This window comes from Biomphalaria glabrata, chromosome 5, assembly GCF_947242115.1.
Source record: "Biomphalaria glabrata chromosome 5, xgBioGlab47.1, whole genome shotgun sequence".
NCBI lineage: Eukaryota > Metazoa > Mollusca > Gastropoda > Planorbidae > Biomphalaria > Biomphalaria glabrata.
In genome coordinates this window covers 35,350,808-35,368,997 of record NC_074715.1, presented here as the reverse complement: position 1 = coordinate 35,368,997, position 18,190 = coordinate 35,350,808, and the positions used below count along the sequence as shown (strand labels likewise).

The 18,190-nt window shown below is 38.3% G+C and overlaps 1 protein-coding gene across 2 annotated transcripts in view; it reads left to right on the top strand.

The window, feature by feature from the left end:
• The window catches only part of LOC106064129 (uncharacterized), a 124,552-nt gene that overhangs the window by 49,110 nt on the left and 57,252 nt on the right, over window positions 1-18,190 (top strand). The window lies entirely within an intron of this gene.

Below are 18,190 nucleotides of genomic sequence, written 5' to 3'. Positions count from 1 at the left end.
AACAAAAATACTTATTTAGTAAATTAATTATTGGTAATTAATCACTTTGTTTGATATCGAATAATGGAAATTAATTGTACATAATTGGTAGATATAGTTTTAATGATGTAGTTCTTCCCCTTTAGATACGCTTTGTTGTTTTTAGAAAACACTGTTTATTATTTTCTTGTTGTAAGCTTTATGGTTTAAATTGTCTGTAAGATTGTTCTGAAATGCTGGCCTCAGCTCGTCACCTTTGAGTGATTATGACCAAAACACTGTCTCTAGAATTAATAATACTTCAACTTTTAACTCTTAAAATCAGCACATTTAACCTTATAATATTTTGGCTCAGGACACTCTTTCACAGACGAAGTGGCTCCCTTAATTAAAATGAAAACAAGAAATTAGAATTGCCCGATGCAATATGTCGTAGGTAAACAAAGAAATCCCTTCTCTCTGAAGACCCAGCTGTTTACTAAGCTTAAAACTCATGTATCCTATCGGCGACGCTATCTTTTCAGCTTCTCAGGCTCACGAAGGCAAACATATTGGCCCAGGCTCACGAAGGCAAACATATTGGCCCAGGCTCACGAAGGCAAACATATTGGCCCAGGCTCACGAAGGCAAACATATTGGCCCAGGCTCACGAAGGCAAACATATTGGCCCAGGCTCACGAAGGCAAACATATTGGCCCAGGCTCACGAAGGCAAACATATTGGCTCAGGCTCACGAAGGCAAACATATTGGCCCAGGCTCACGAAGGCAAACATATTGGCCCAGGCTCACGAAGGCAAACATATTGGCCCAGGCTCACGAAGGCAAACATATTGGCCCCATACGTTTTAAACTTATTAGCAGCCTAATTGATTGGATTCAATCCGTTAGTGAAACTTAACATTTTTTGTCATGTTCTACAGGCTGTCTGTGTTCTCTGTGTCTGTCTTTCTCTCTCTCTCTTACTGCCCTATCTCTTTCTCTCTTATGTCTCTCTCCTCTCTCTCCTGCACTCTTTTGCCCACTCACCGTAACACACTCTGACACTGGAATCTCCAGATTGTATACTCATAGCTTCTATTGATTGGCAGACTGGGAGGAAAAGGAAACGTGGGAGGTAGTGGGAGAGAAATCCTGTTAGAGTCACAAGTTTCCTAAATCATTCTCTATTCATTAAAACATCCTCTAATATTTCAAACCTCTTCCTTAGTACTCACAAACACCCTCTAATATTTCAAACCTCTTCCTTAGTACTCACAAACACCCTCTAATATTTCAAACCTCTTCCTTAGTACTCACAAACACCCTCTAATATTTTAAACCTCTTCCTTAGTACTCACAAACACCCTCTAATATTTCAAACCTCTTCCTTAGTACTCACAAACACCCTCTAATATTTCAAACCTCTTTCTTAGTACTCACAAACACACTCTAATATTTCAAACCTCTTTCTTAGTACTCACAAACACCCTCTAATATTTCAAACCTCTTTCTTAGTACTCACAAACACCCTCTAATATTTCAAACCTCTTCCTTAGTACTCACAAACACCCTCTAATATTTCAAACCTCTTCCTTAGTACTCACAAACACCCTCTAATATTTCAAACCTCTTCCTTAGTACTCACAAACACCCTCTAATATTTCAAACCTCTTTCTTAGTACTCACAAACACCCTCTAATATTTCAAACCTCTTTCTTAGTACTCACAAACACCCTCTTTGCTGACGCATTTACCACCTCTTTAATTAATTTCATGGCCGTCTCTCGACTCATTTTTTTCAAGTCATTAAGATTTTTTTTAGCCCATGTCCTATGCATTCTATTGTACTGAGCTTTCGTTGCCAGGTATTTAAAAACAAATCAACGAAAGGCAAGCCACATGAGCACGTTTTCTTTCAGACCTATATACGTCATGTACAAATCTTTCATTAAACAAAAAAAAAATAAAAATAACGTTATTTGTAGAGTCAAGCGATTACACAACTTTTCTAGTCTCTTTTTTTTTGTCTAGTGGTCCAACGATGGTCTAGTGGTCCAACGATGGTCTAGTGATCCAACGATGGTCTAGTGATCCAACGATGGTCTAGTGGTCCAACGATTGTCCAGTGGTCCAACGATGGTAAAGTGGTCCAACGATGGTCCAGTGGTCCAACGATGGTACAGTGGTCCAACGATGGTCCAGTAGTCCAACGATGGTCTAGTGGTCATTGATAAGGCTTCTAAAGATTTCCTGTGTCTGACTTTGTGATCAGTGTCTTGAATCTCCTTTGTGATGGTAAAATGAACAAATCTTGATCCAGAGGATGCTGTTGTTTTTTTTAAATCACAAAACTAGATAAAAACTATTACTATTATAGGCCGCTAACAAAATCTAATTTAAACTGCAATAGGAAAGCTAAGCCGACCAACCAAAATTACAGAACAACCCTAAATTATACTTGAATCTCAACATTGCAACAAATTTGATAAGGCTCTAATTCCACTGCTCTGACCAGACGAAGCAGAAGTTCACCCCGGACCGAGCTCCACCATTCAGTCTTGTACTTCACGTCCAAAACGAAAGTCTTTGTTAGTTGAGCCAGAACTTGATATGCCACTAGTGACATCACGACAGCACTAGTGACGCAGACGATCTGCTAGTGACGTAAGTGCCAGAGGCCTGAACTCTTTTGAAAACCAAACAACGGGATGTGGGTGGTGGCTCTTATCTCTGCTGCTATCCTGTGATTAAGTGGTTTTGTCTTCTGGCATTGTCCACAGTCCACACACACACACATCCACACACAGAGACACACAAACAGACACACTTGCCTTGCATATCCGAGATGCTGGCATTTGAGAGATTTTTTTATTAGGTGACTGACGCGGACACTTGTTCCTGAATAGCGCACTCCCCTTCAAGTAATTTTATTAAGACTTCTCTCACTCACTCAGAAAAAAAAGCTAGAGAATTAGTCACAAATATGCACTTGTTTTTTTTTAATTTGTGATCTATATTTGTACAGTATAGGCCTAGATGTTAGACAATACAAAATCATTTACTATTTCACTTGCTTGTGATGAAAAAAATTTATCTTAGAATACATCTCGTAGTTTCAGATCTATTATCTTAGAATATTATCAGTCAAAAAAGACCTATCACAGTATAATAAGTGATTGGTTGACTCAAGAACCTCTTGTGACAAGTATTAGCAATACGGAGGGGTATCCTATTCATCAAACTATGTGTCTGTTGCCTGAAATAGAAAGACTTGTTAAACTTAAATTCTAAATCACACTATCCTATAAAAATCCATCCATTTCTACAAACTCCATGTTTTAAAAGTAACAAATAGAATAAACAAAGAGGGCTTTTCCCGTTCTGAATTTCAGAATACTCTGGACTTGAACACAAAGCACTCTGGACTTGAACACAAAGCACTCTGGACTTGAACACAAAACACTCTCGACTTGAACACAAAACACTTTGGACTTGAACACAAAGCACTCTGGCTAAACACCAAGTACTGTGTCGGAGTTTTTAAATACAAAATGAAATAACACTGACATGAAGTCATGAAACATATTTGACATTTTATGCTTTAGAAGTTGAAGTCAAATTTGAACATGCTTGTATGTTGGTTGACTAAACATGATCGTAGTATAAATAATGCTGTAGCTCAGAATGTTGGACATTTCTTACCCATGCTTTGATATGTCCACTAGATGCAATAAACGGAATTCTAACGGGACCGGCTGTTGACGGTTGTTGACTTGTAGCACCCAACTGCTGGTAGACAACTCCGCAGCGCTCTAGGCTTCAATAACGTGTATTACTTCTTAGTGAACAAAAGGAAATAGACATTGTATTACAATCTAGACACTTGAGAGGAAATGGAAGAAATGTAATAATGTAAAATAGTATTTAGTATCTAACTCACTACGTCTTGTCACTCGGGCATTCAGGAGTCGTCTGTGACCTCCCCAAGACAGCTGACGACAATACCGCTCATCTTACACCACATAGCCACACCAACTTCTTCTCACCTTCACCATAGCAACACACACTGCTTAATATCGAATCAATTCGTATAATGGGGGCCTCCTTGGCTGATTTGCACAGGGCTACAATATATTTAGATCATATTTGACCAAGACATTTTTTTAGAGCGTTAAACAAAAATACAGTTCCCCAATGACGTAATGACCCTGTCCACGTGTTTATTCTAATTCGTGGCTCCATAACTCAATTAGTATACTTCCTGTGCTATCCCATCGGCCATTCACTCCCTTTCCCTTCCCCTGTCACCCCCTCCTCTTATTTTACTCTCGTCTATTTGTAGTTAAAACATTTTCATTACTTGTAATTACGTTTCTCGTCCCCTCCCTTTCTCTCCAAACAGTTAGATTTCCCAGAGGTCTTTGGGAGTGTAAAAGTTAGTTATATTCCGGTCAGTTTTGGTGTCCGGTCATGCCATTAACGGCTAGGTTTTAAAAAGTCCATCACACCATCAGCTTATGAAGCATGAAGCCTAATGACATAAGCTTTATAGCGCTGGTGGATCTCTATGTCAGAGACTCACTGGCCAAAGCTCTGGAATGAAACGAAGTTTGAAGCATGGGAGACGAACAAAACAGAAACAAAAATCATGATATGGGATAAATAAAAAGTTCAGACCTTGTGGTCTATAGGACAGATGATGTAAAGCTCATCTGTTTCTATGGCTACGGTTCACGAGGGAATCATGTGGCCAGCACAACGACTAATCGAGCCAGGTAACCATCAAAATTGGGTGGACTCAAGGGCGTCCTAAAAATTCGGAAATTCAAATAGGTCACATCAATCTGTGCGTCGTTTTGTGGCTTCTACGTTGAAATTCTTTTTTTTTTAAATAGAATTTGCTACATACAAGTCTAACATTGAGACATATAAGTAAACTGAAATTCATTTGGTAAAGAACTTGATGAACTAACAAAGTCCTAGTGGATAAACACTGTTTGGTAGACAATAACTTGAGGTACATTTAATCTAAAAGTATTTCAAAATATATATTTGTAGCTTCCCCAGAGCAATTAAATTTCTTTTAAGTATGAACATAACCAGATCCAAAAATGTTTGTAACGGTACAATAGATTGTAAAGGGCAAATGGCGGTCAAGGTGAGTGTATCACGTTGCTAAGGCTAGAACTAAAGAGAATTAACCTAATAAGACGAACAATAGAGACCACAGGTTAAATGTTAACACCTCAAAGTTGGTGCCATAGAGTAGATACCCCATTTTAATATTGTGTTATTCACAACTTAATATTAGTGTCTGTTACATAAGAAGTTATTTCCTCATTGACGAGAGACGTATGAACGTATTCCTCCTGACAACGCCTACAATAGAAGTTGATAATATGAACCCAATGTCACCACGTCTACATCCAAAACAAACCCAGTGACATTATGCTGTCTGAAAACCACGCCGGTGACATTATGGTGTCTGAAAACCAAGCCGGTGACATTATGGTGTCTGAAAACCACGCCGGTGACATTATGGTGTCTGAAAACCAAGCCGGTGACATTATGGTGTCTGAAAACCAAGCCGGTGACATTATGCTGTCTGAAAACCAAGCCGGTGACATTATGGTGTCTAAAAACCAAGCCGGTGACATTATGCTGTCTGAAAACCACGCCGGTGACATTATGGTGTCTAAAAACCAAGCCGGTGACATTATGCTGTCTGAAAACCAAGCCGGTGACATTATGGTGTCTGAAAACAAGCCGGTGACATTATGCTGTCTGAAAACCAAGCCGGTGACATTATGGTGTCTAAAAACCAAGCCGGTGACATTATGCTGTCTGAAAACCACGCCGGTGACATAAAACAATAAATGTTGATCGCAGTCATAATAACAATAACAAATAAAACCCTCTCACTCTGTAGTTGCTTGTTTAAGAGTTTTTTTCAGTAAGTTATATAATAATCTAAGTCAAAAATTCAAACACGGACTACAATATTCCAATCGTAGGGCACCATTCCAGCATAGTGGTTTACAAATAGTTTAGTGAAGATCTTTTCACGTGAAATCTAAGACCATAAGGCTGGGCATGGTCACGTGGCCTGTTAGATCACGTGGGTGTTGTGTGTTCTCAAGGAGTGGTTGAGAGAGTTGAAATCTCGACAAATCTCTCGTTACCACGGCTTATGTGAGAACACAATATTCTTAGTTCTATTGACCCAGGGATGTTTAATGCTGTTCGCAGATGTTTACACTTTGTATTAGATCTCCTCTCTAAGCTACAATTAGCGACCGTTTGTACTTTGTCTGTCTGATAGAAATAACTTTTTTTTTCTTGTTAGATATGTTGGAATAGGTCTCTTCGACTTCCAAGAAAAAAAAACATTACCTGTAAATCCCCACACTTTGGCATGGCTCTGATACCTGGGTGCTCTATAGGAAGCATCTAAGGCTCGAAAGCTTCCATCAAAAGTGCCTATGCTCCATTATGGGCATACGCTGGCAGGACTTACAAATAACCATATTCTGCTGGACGCTGGGCAGTAAAAAGCATTACTTACCATTTGACAAAATACGTTTAAACATAAATTTAAAATGTACACAAAAAAAAAGCTTTTTTAGAGAAACGTTTCCCTATTTCTGCACTTATAAGTTCAAGATTTCACTGACATGTGCTGCTTATAATAAGAGAAGAAACTGTATTGGCTCGGTTACATTTAATGAACGTGCCAGAGAAACACAGCGATGGGCAAAACTTAAACAATAAATGACTAATAAATACATTACACACAAGAAATCCAAAACATAAAACTTTTGAAATTAATCTATCAAGTGAGAAAATACACATTTAATTAAAAGGCTAGGATACACTTAATGTAGTTTCTTGTCAATATTTATACAGCTGTTAAACTGAAGTTTTTTTTTTTGTATACATTGAAACAATGCCAAATAACAAAATGATTTCGACAATAGAATCGTGGTAGAGAACTTTTAATGGATTCCAGACAACTATAAGTGCATCAAGACGTAGAACACATTATTTTAAACGACGCTAATTGTTGATTACTCAGCCGTTGGTTTGTAGCTTCAGCCAGTACAACTAAACCAGTGTAGGCTTTTTATATTCTTATGTCGAAATAATTTGAACAAACTTCTTTTAAACAAAAAGAGAATAACTTGTATTTATGTCACCGCGTTATTTTGAATGGTCATTGATGACATTGGGTTCATATTATAAAGTTATAATGTAGGCGTTATCAGGATAAATATTTGTAATATAGACTTTCAGCCACCGCTCATAATTGAGAAGATAACTCTTGATATAGCAGACACAAATAATGATACGTTTATTATATACAATATCTGGAATCACCACATGATGAATGAAAGACAATATAAACCATGTTTAATAGGAAATAATCCTTCATAGAAATATATTAGACTGATATACTAGTAACATGGTAACTGATACGAGTCTCCACTAACTCTTTCTAATAACTCTCTATAGTGAGTGCTATCAAATCTTGTTCTCTTTCAACGTCCACACACCCCACTAGAAGTACCACAGATCACCTTGTGGCTACATCAGTTCCCACTAGAAGTACCACAGATCACCTTGTGGCTACATCAGTTCCCACTAGAAGTACCACAGATCACCTTGTGGCTACATCAGTTCCCACTAGAAGTACCACAGATCACCTTGTGGCTACATCAGTTCCCACTAGAAGTACGACAGATCACCTTGTGGCTACATCAGTTCCCACTAGAAGTACCACAGATCACCTTGTGGTTACATCAGTTCCCACTAGAAGTACGACAGATCACCTTGTGGTTACAACAGTTCCCACTAGAAGTACCACAGATCACCTTGTGGTTACATCAGTTCCCACTAGAAGTACCACAGATCACCTTGTGGTTACATCAGTTCCCACTAGAAGTACGACAGATCACCTTGTGGTTACATCAGTTCCCACTAGAAGTACGACAGATCACCTTGTGGTTACATCAGTTCCCACTAGAAGTACGACAGATCACCTTGTGGTTACATCAGTTCCCACTAGAAGTACGACAGATCACCTTGTGGTTACATCAGTTCCCACTAGAAGTACGACAGATCACCTTGTGGTTACATCAGTTCCCACTAGAAGTACGACAGATCACCTTATGGCTACATCAGTTCCCACTAGAAGTACGACAGATCACCTTGTGGTTACATCAGTTCCCACTAGAAGTACGACAGATCACCTTGTGGTTACATCAGTTCCCACTAGAAGTACGACAGATCACCTTGTGGCTACATCAGTTCCCACTAGGAGTACGACAGATCACCTTGTGGCTACATCAGTTCCCACTAAAAGTACGACAGATCACCTTGTGGCTACATCAGTTCCCACTAGAAGTACGACAGATCACCTTGTGGCTACATCAGTTCCCACTAGAAGTACGACAGATCACCTTGTGGCTACATCAGTTCCCACTAAAAGTACGACAGATCACCTTGTGGCTACATCAGTTCCCACTAGAAGTACGACATATCACCTTGTGGCTACATCAGTTCCCACTAGAAGTACGACAGATCACCTTGTGGCTACATCAGTTCCCACTAGAAGTACGACAGATCACCTTGTGGTTACATCAGTTCCCACTAGAAGTACGACAGATCACCTTGTGGTTACATCAGTTCCCACTAGAAGTACGACAGATCACCTTGTGGCTACATCAGTTCCCACTAGAAGTACGACAGATCACCTTGTGGTTACATCAGTTCCCACTAGAAGTACGACAGATCACCTTGTGGTTACATCAGTTCCCACTAGAAGTACGACAGATCACCTTGTGGCTACATCAGTTCCCACTAGAAGTACGAAAGATCACCTTGTGGCTACATCAGTTCCCACTAGAAGTACGACAGATCACCTTGTGGCTACATCAGTTCCCACTAGAAGTACGACAGATCACCTTGTGGCTACATCAGTTCCCACTAGAAGTACGACAGATCACCTTGTGGTTACATCAGTTCCCACTAGAAGTACGACAGATCACCTTGTGGTTACATCAGTTCCCACTAGAAGTACGACAGATCACCTTGTGGTTACATCAGTTCCCACTAGAAGTACGACAGATTACATTGTGGTTACATCAGTTCCCACTAGAAGTACGACAGATCACCTTGTGGTTACATCAGTTCCCACTAGAAGTACGACATATCACCTTGTGGCTACATCAGTTCCCACTAGAAGTACGACAGATCACCTTGTGGCTACATCAGTTCCCACTAGAAGTACGACATATCACCTTGTGGTTACATCAGTTCCCACTAGAAGTACGACAGATCACCTTGTGGTTACATCAGTTCCCACTAGAAGTACGACAGATCACCTTGTGGTTACATCAGTTCCCACTAGAAGTACGACATATCACCTTGTGGTTACATCAGTTCCCACTAGAAGTAAGACATATCACCTTGTGGTTACATCAGTTCCCACTAGAAGTACGACATATCACCTTGTGGTTACATCAGTTCCCACTAGAAGTACGACATATCACCTTGTGGTTACATCAGTTCCCACTAGAAGTACGACATATCACCTTGTGGTTACATCAGTTCCCACTAGAAGTACGACATATCACCTTGTGGTTACATCAGTTCCCACTAGAAGTACGACATATCACCTTGTGGTTACATCAGTTCCCACTAGAAGTACGACAGATCACCTTGTGGTTACATCAGAATCTTGTCAGCTCTTGCACAACCAAACCAATCGACCAACATTTCGGGGACCAATTAAAGCTAGCTATTATTACTGTAGCATCACAAGAAATAACTCCCGTGAAACTAAGTCACGTTCTCAGAATGACCAATGGGTTTGGGAAGACGTTTTCAATTATTTCTTAAAAGCAGTCTGCAGAGCACATTAGATCTTCACCTTTCCAATTAAGATAGTTTAATTGCAGAATATCCATTGAAAGGTAAATGAGAGAGAGAGAGAGAGAGAGAGAGAGAGAGAGACAGAGAGAGAATTACAAAAAGTTACTAAAGAAAGATAGAAAAATAGTTTATTTCTTCACAAGCTAGTTACTAAATATTTGTAAAACGCCTATAGCTTAAGTTTTTCTTAAGATCACTAATTGTATCTAACATTTGAAGTAGATTGATCGAGGGCTTTAGTTTGTGTACTCAGAGTGTAGTAGAAGACTTATAAAGAAAGACGAACGGAAACAGAACATCAAGTTGTAAGACCTTGTCCATTGTTCATTTCTAGCTCCCTTCACTACGGCCTCATGAGGAAACGAGGCATCCAACGATGGAGTCATTGAGCTGACAAAACAAATCACGTGAAACGTTTTCATTTTCTACTTTATTACGTTCCCTGAGACTTTCTTCAATTATTAAGTTCCCTGAGACTTTCTTCACTCATTAAGTTCCCTGAGACTTTCTTCACTCATTAAGTTCCCTGAGACTTTCTTCACTCATTAAGTTCCCTGAGACTTTCTTCACTCATTAAGTTCCCTGAGACTTTCTTCACTCATTAAGTTCCCTGAGACTTTCTTTACTCATTAAGTTCCCTGAGACTTTCTTCACTCATTAAGTTCCCTGAGACTTTCTTCACTCATTAAGTTCCCTGAGACTTTCTTCACTCATTAAGTTCTCTGAGACTTTCTTCACTCATTAAGTTCCCCTTTTTTCCCCATGCTGTAGTCTTTAACAGACAGAGAGGAGAGATTAAGAATGTGTAAGTAATCAAGTTGACCATTCAGTGCAAAGTCGCCAGTGGGGACAAACTTGTAACAGCTCAGTTAAACTTCTGTATTCTACTGTCCATCTGTAATCACTGCAACGTCGTATGACTGGCGCTGTAAGTCTGTAATCACTGCAACGTCGTATGACTGGCGCTGTAAGTCTGTGATCACTGCAATGTCTTATGACTGGCGCTGTAAGTCTGTAATCACTGCAACGTCGTATGACTGGCGCTGTAAGTCTGTGATCACTGCAATGTCTTATGACTGGCGCTGTAAGTCTGTGATCACTGCAATGTCTTATGACTGGCGCTGTAAGTCTGTGATCACTGCAATGTCTTATGACTGGCGCTGTAAGTCTGTGATCACTGCAATGTCTTATGACTGGCGCTGTAAGTCTGTGATCACTGCAATGTCTTATGACTGGCGCTGTAAGTCTGTAATCACTGCAACGTCGTATGACTGGCGCTGTAAGTCTGTGATCACTGCAATGTCTTATGACTGGCGCTGTAAGTCTGTGATCACTGCAATGTCTTATGACTGGCGCTGTAAGTCTGTGATCACTGCAATGTCTTATGACTGGCGCTGTAAGTCTGTGATCACTGCAACGTCGTATGACTGGCGCTGTAAGTCTGTGATCACTGCAATGTCTTATGACTGGCGCTGTAAGTCTGTGATCACTGCAATGTCTTATGACTGGCGCTGTAAGTCTGTGATCACTGCAATGTCTTATGACTGGCGCTGTAAGTCTGTGATCACTGCAATGTCTTATGACTGGCGCTGTAAGTCTGTGATCACTGCAATGTCTTATGACTGGCGCTGTAAGTCTGTGATCACTGCAATGTCTTATGACTGGCGCTGTAAGTCTGTAATCACTGCAACGTCGTATGACTGGCGCTGTAAGTCTGTGATCACTGCAATGTCTTATGACTGGCGCTGTAAGATGGAGGAATTTTTCATAAGGACAGAAAAAAAACTCTTTTGATCCTTTTATTCATTTTCAATTAGCATTTCTAAGGAATCCATTGCCATTACTATTTAATCTAAAATACAATGCCCTTCTATCCATTAGGTACTTAACAGGACAAAATTGAAAAATATTTAAATACTTTTAAAAATGGTGTATAAAAAAAAGGTATCAAAATTTAAATTAGTAAACAAATCTTTCAGAAAATAAAAAGTACCCTTTGCGCAAAAACTTTTCAAGCTGAAAAATATAATGAAATAGGATTTTTTATAGATTTTCTAGTTTTTGAGATCTAAACGTGACAGATGGACGGACAGACAGACCACAAAAAACTAATAGCGGCTTTTCCCCTTTTGGGGTCGCCAATGAAACGTGTACACCTGTTTGATTCAGGTAATTCTGGGCAGTAATGGACGGGCGTACATCTCTTTTCATTCTACTCATCCTCTCTAAGTCGTAGTAACGCTAGTAACAGGAGTAATCAATATTCCTTTAATGTTATAAAATATCTAAACGTCCAATAATGGTAGAAATATGTCTTACTATATTGAAGGTAGATCTTAGTGAAATATTGACTAGTGAAATAGTGAACAGTGCATAAACGAACGATCTTTTTCTATTTTATCTAGCATACTTTGCTTTCTTATAAGATCTTGAGAGCTATACATGATTCCATGAGTTCAATCATCTTTAAAATTACCGAAATCATTTTGGGAAAGTAAAATGGATTGATTGTTACGCAGTCTATCAAGAGTTTAACTAAATATGGACCTAGCCTTAAAAGGAGCTTAACTTCTAAGCCCATATATTAGTTAAAGTAAGAGTTAATTAGTTCTTATTTTTTTTACAATATTCCTCGTATTATTCTTATAAATGTCAGACGTTCCTACTTAGCAGAAGATAATTACGTCCTTCGCATGTCATTTTAGTCGTGCATATTAATTAGAGACTTAAACACTGCAAAGTCATGTTTCTTCTGGCTGATACAGCCATGCTCTAATGGTATTAGGGAAGAAGAAGCTCTTGAATTAAAAGAAACTTGCAGTCTCATCTCCTACTGCCGGCATAGCGTGACATATACAAAACTACGATTGTATTGAATGGACATCGTGAACTACAAAACAAAAAATAATTTATATTTCTCCACATTCCTTTTAAACACCTTCATGAAATAATTAATATGCGAAACTTTTTCTTGCAGACGTAACTTGGTTTTTATATCAGCTTAAAATTTCGTAAACTAGCTGTAAAGTTGTTTCTTGTGGTTACAACTCTATTCATCGACCAACCACAAAACGACGTTCTTCATAATAAATAACGGAATAATCGATAATTCATGTCACCAGCCTTTATATTTTACTGCATGGCCTTTCCTAAGTCATCGGTGGGTGTCATAACCCTTGAGGGCTTTAGGAAAAATGTGATAGAATTTACATATTTGTAAAGTATTGAATATTTTCTAGTCACACACCCCTTGATTGGTATTTAAACTATTTTGTATTTTTTTTTAACAATCTTTGATTCGTAATTTTAAGCGGGCATGTAGAAAAATGACGCTATTGTTTTTGTGCTAACTGTCCGTCTGTCACATTTTTCGATATCAAACCTTCTTTAAGCAGATGAAAAAGTAATTGTATTAGTCAATTGAGTTCGAAAAAAGGCTGCCTCTTCTATTTTTCTTCTTTTATAAGCAATGCCTTTTCTTTTGACTAGATGTTATGGAGTGTGTGTGTGTGTATGTGTGTGTAAGAAGTTGTTGATTGGTTGGTGGCTATACAGTGTATATGATGCCAGATAAGCGGTTCTGTCTTGAGTACGCGAAACCAGTCCTGGATGTCAGAGTGCAAAGACGTTTTTTTGTGTAGTGTTAAATTTGTGTTTTAAATAAAAGTTTATATTATTACTAAAATCTCCTGCTCCTGCTATCCCTTAGTCTGCTGAATTGTTGGGGCACCACGCAAGATTCGTCGACCGTCCTTTTCCGTTCCTCTCTGTCATTAGCCTTAGCCTTTTTCCATTCAATGGCATGCTCGTCACTTCTTTTATGTTGTCCTCCCATAGCTTTCTCTGTCTGCCTCTTCTTCTTTTTCCTGGTACTGTTCCCTGAAGGAAGGTCTTAGCGAGTCCCAAAAATCTTGTAATATGAACATAGATTTTTAGCTTGCGTTTTTTTACGATAGTTAGCTGGTCATCATTGGGTCCAATCGTTGCAGTAACTTTGTCTCTAATCTCTTGGTTTGTGATGCGGTTTTTGAATCTGATACCTAGGATCCTTCTGTAGCATCTCAATTCCATCTCAAATTTTGAAATTGTTTTTATTATAATAAAAGTCATTCGGTTTGTTCGTATAGAGGTTAAACAAAGTTATTTCAAGTTTTATTAGTTAAAATACACTACACCTACAGCGGTTTAGTTGTGTACCAGCTGTTTGGTGTTACAAGACAACGACCGTCAGCAGCACTAGACCGGTGCAGTGTGAAACAATGAATTGATAGTGAATACAAAGAGACAAGAAGATACCAATGAAGTAATTTTGTGTTATTCACTTCGAGATGAATGAATTCAACGTTTAAGTTCACTCTATCAACTGCGAACATTCCAACTCAATCTGACCACCGAGTCGAGGAGAAGAATTTAAATCTGGCTATCTTGTCGTGCCAGTTAGACAGACATCAGGCAAGCGAGTGAATTCTGCTGTAAACATTTCAATACCATGTCTGCCGTAATGACACGCTAGAAAGAACGTCTAGACTCTTTCATTTTTATCGCCAGTATTTACATATTTAACTTTTAACAATTAACAATTACCTCTTGATAAACCATTGTTAAACTTTGCACATTTTATGTACAATATAGTTAACATTTGATACGTTTAACATTAGATACGTTTAACATTTCATACGTTTAACATTTGATACGTTTAACATTTCATACGTTTAACATTTGATACGTTTAACATTTCATACGTTTAACATTTGTAACTTGTTGGATTGTCAAAAGCCTTTCGTATTTTGATGACCTTCCCTAATCCTTGAACAATTTGACTTCAAACTCAGCGCGAAATGATTCGAATAGGAATGACACGTGATTTGAAAAAATAGTTTTACTTTCTCTCTATTGAACTTCATTAATTAATTAGTTCATTCATTCTTTCATTCATTTATTTCTGATCTTCATGATTTCCTTCCATCTTATTCTTAAGTCACATATACACTCCAGCAAGTCTCTCGTCATTGCTACGTTTCATGGAAACTATTTCTTTCTCTACTAATCACCCCCAATCGACTGGAAATCAATAGCATGATCCTGCATAATTTGTTGATATTCTTGTCCATGATTGTAGAGCAAACATTATGAGAACATAAACAAGATATCACCGGTTAATGGACTTGTCAGTCTTGTTATTAGCTATGTTAATTTCCAGAGATCTAATCAAAGAGAGCATTGTCAATAGACCAAACACGAGAGAAGCTTATCTGGTAGAAGTGACTTGGAGCTACATTACTGGTTCAGACTCTCTTGAAACAAGAAATTGTAAGCGTTCTTTACAACTCAATGTCAGTGTATGGCTGCCAGTGTATGACTGCCAGTGTATGGCTGCCAGTGTATGACTGCAATTGTGACTGCCAGTGTATGGCTGCAAGTGTATGACTGCCAGTGTATGACTGCCAGTGTATGACTGCCAGTGTATGGCTGCAAGTGTATGGCTGCAAGTGTATGACTGCCAGTGTATGGCTGCAAGTGTATGACTGCCAGTGTATGACTGCCAGTGTATGGCTTCGAGTGTATGACTGCGAGTATATGGCTGCCAGTGTATGACTGAAAGTTCGTTTTATTTTTAAAATACTTGCTGTTCATGTCACACTTTCCCTTTACTTTCCCTTACTTCCGGTCTGTTTGTTTACTATCAATAAGTCATCCCTAGTTCTGTTCGACTTTCCTTACGTTAATTTACTATCAATAAGTCTTCCCTAGTTCTGTTCTACTTTCCTTACGTTAATTTACTATCAATAAGTCATCCCTAGTTCTGTTCTACTTTCCTTACGTTAATTTACTATCAATAAGTCTTCCCTAGTTCTGTTCTACTTTCCTTACGTTAATTTACTATCAATAAGTCTTCCCTAGTTCTGTTCTACTTTCCTTACGTTAATTTACTATCAATAAGTCTTCCCTAGTTCTGTTCTACTTTCCTTACGTTAATTTACTATCAATAAGTCTTCCCTAGTTCTGTTCTACTTTCCTTACGTTAATTTACTATCAATAAGTCTTCCCTAGTTCTGTTCTACTTTCCTTACGTTAATTTACTATCAATAAGTCTTCCCTAGTTCTGTTCTACTTTCCTTACGTTAATTTACTATCAATATGTCAGTCAGTACTCTGTTCACCTGACTTGCACTGACTGAAAGATAAAAGAATCATGTCATCTTTGCATCTCCATTTCCCTGGAATTATTCAACACAAGTTACTTAACTCTAGACATATTGAAGTTACTAAGGGTTCTAAGATTGTTTCTCTGAACCCCACTAGTTGGTAAGGAGAATGGTTCTAAGATTGTTTCTCTGAAACCCACTAGTTGGTAAGGAGAATGATTCTAAGATTGTTTCTCTGAACCCCACTAGTTGGTAAGGAGAATGGTTCTAAGATTGTTTCTCTGAACCCCACAAGTTGGTAAGGAGAATGGTATAACGTTTAAATCCATAGTAAAAAAAACTCAAATTTGTGTGTGTGTAAAGAACAAATAGCAGATGTTAAATCAATTCAATATTTATGAAAATAAGAAGGTTGGTGCTTCTAAATAAGTGAGTTTTGTTTTAAAATAAATGATATAAATGTGTAATTACTTTCATTTTCCAGACTGGTTTACATTTTTTTTTACATTTATTTCTATGTTGTCATTTTCAAGCAGCAAGCATGATAAACTAATAAAACGCAACTTATCTTATAAAATAGAGACGTTACTTCAAAAAAGAAGATGATTACGTCCTACGCGTCATGCATATAGTCATACATGTCAGCCAATGACCTAAAGTCACTGGTTTTCCTGGCTGGCTCAGGCAACCCATTCCATGCTCTAATAGCACTAGGGAAGAAGGAGTATTTGTACAAATTAGTCTTAGCAAATGGAACGAGAAATGTGTCTTTATCTTTGTGTCTTTCTGAGTATTTTATTAAATTTTGTTTTTGTATTTGAAGATTATGGTTTAGAGTTTTATGTATAATTGCTACTTTACTTTTTAAGCCTTCTCTCCTGAAGGATTTCTAAATTTAGTGATTTTACTAAAGGTGTTACTCTAGTCAAATGTGAATATTCGTTTCTTAATGTTTTCTTGAGTTGAGGGGTCCCAAACAGAGGATGCATATTCTAGTTTTGGCCTAACCAAGGTTAAATAACATTTTAGTTTTATGTTCTTATTTGATTTATAGAAATTTCTTGTAATAAACTTTCTATGAACTAAAAGAACCAGTGGCAAAATGTATTGGAAAATGTACGAAAACGAAAGAAAACTAGAAATAGCCGTGAACTATCTTTACATATGTTTTTTTTTAGAAATGTACACTACCAGTGTAGCAGTATAGGAAGTAGGAAATGGACTAGGCAATACCTACACAACTATTGTAGCAGTATAGGAAGTAGGAAATGGACTAGGCAATACCTACACAACTATTGTAGCAGTATAGGAAGTAGGCAATGGACTAGGCAATACCTACACAACTATTGTAGCAGTATAGGAAGTAGGCAATGGACTAGGCAATACCTACACAACTATTGTAGCAGTATAGGAAGTAGGCAATGGACTAGGCAATACCTACACAACTATTGTAGCAGTATAGGAAGTAGGAAATGGACTAGGCAATACCTACACAACTATTGTAGCAGTATAGGAAGTAGGAAATGGACTAGGCAATACCTACACAACTATTGTAGCAGTATAGGAAGTAGGCAATGGACTAGGCAATACCTACACAACTATTGTAGCAGTATAGGAAGTAGGCAATGGACTAGGCAATACCTACACAACTATTGTAGCAGTATAGGAAGTAGGAAATGGACTAGGCAATACCTACACAACTATTGTAGCAGTATAGGAAGTAGGAAATGGACTAGGCAATACCTACACAACTATTGTAGCAGTATAGGAAGTAGGCAATGGACTAGGCAATACCTACACAACTATTGTAGCAGTATAGGAAGTAGGCAATGGACTAGGCAATACCTACACAACTATTGTAGCAGTATAGGAAGTAGGAAATGGACTAGGCAATACCTACACAACTATTGTAGCAGTATAGGAAGTAGGCAATGGACTAGGCAATACCTACACAACTATTGTAGCAGTATAGGAAGTAGGCAATGGACTAGGCAATACCTACACAACTATTGTAGCAGTATAGGAAGTAGGCAATGGACTAGGCAATACCTACACAACTAATGTAGCAGTATAGGAAGTAGGCAATGGACTAGGCAATACCTACACAACTATTGTAGCAGTATAGGAAGTAGGAAATGGACTAGGCAATACC